The 497-nt window shown below is 64.2% G+C and overlaps 1 long non-coding RNA gene across 1 annotated transcript; it reads left to right on the forward strand.

The window, feature by feature from the left end:
* LOC109364660 lies at nt 1–497 on the forward strand. Its single transcript, XR_002110536.1, has 3 exons — nt 1–39; nt 192–310; nt 476–497. It is a non-coding gene; the product is annotated as an uncharacterized LOC109364660 (long non-coding RNA).

Raw genomic sequence — 497 nt, forward strand, 5'->3', positions numbered from 1 at the left:
CCTTTACCGAGGAGGCAGGGAGAGGGCAGAGGAAAAGGGGTGAGTGACCTCCGCAGTCCTCTGGGACTCTGCGTGGGATCTCAGCCTCACCATAGGCTGGGGGGAGCAAGGGCTGAGCACCAGAGCTGTGCCGGCTGCTCCCTGCCTTGGCTTCTTTTGTCCTCACAGCCACAACCTGTTTGCTTCCGCAGGCTCTGGCAGCTGCTGCTCTGCAGGTCCTGTGGCTCAGAAGGCACGCACTGGTGCTGCTCCTTCTGGGCCATGCGCGGAAACGGCTGGGAGTGCGACACCTGCGCTGGTGCGGGCACCGGTAAGAGGCAAAGAGCCGTGTGCTGCGGGACTGGGGCCAGGCAAGGCCTGGCAGCGGGTGCTCAGGGCGGCCTTGCCACGGTCTCTCTGCCCCAGGAAGGATGGCAGCCTGTCCTGCCGTGGGGATGCATGTTCATCCTGCTGACCTTCTTGTCTCTCCTTACAGCCTCCCGCCCCAACTCTGATCC

The sequence above is a fragment of the Meleagris gallopavo genome, unplaced genomic scaffold, assembly GCF_000146605.3.
Source record: "Meleagris gallopavo isolate NT-WF06-2002-E0010 breed Aviagen turkey brand Nicholas breeding stock unplaced genomic scaffold, Turkey_5.1 ChrUn_random_7180001887575, whole genome shotgun sequence".
Taxonomy (NCBI): Eukaryota; Metazoa; Chordata; class Aves; order Galliformes; family Phasianidae; genus Meleagris; species Meleagris gallopavo.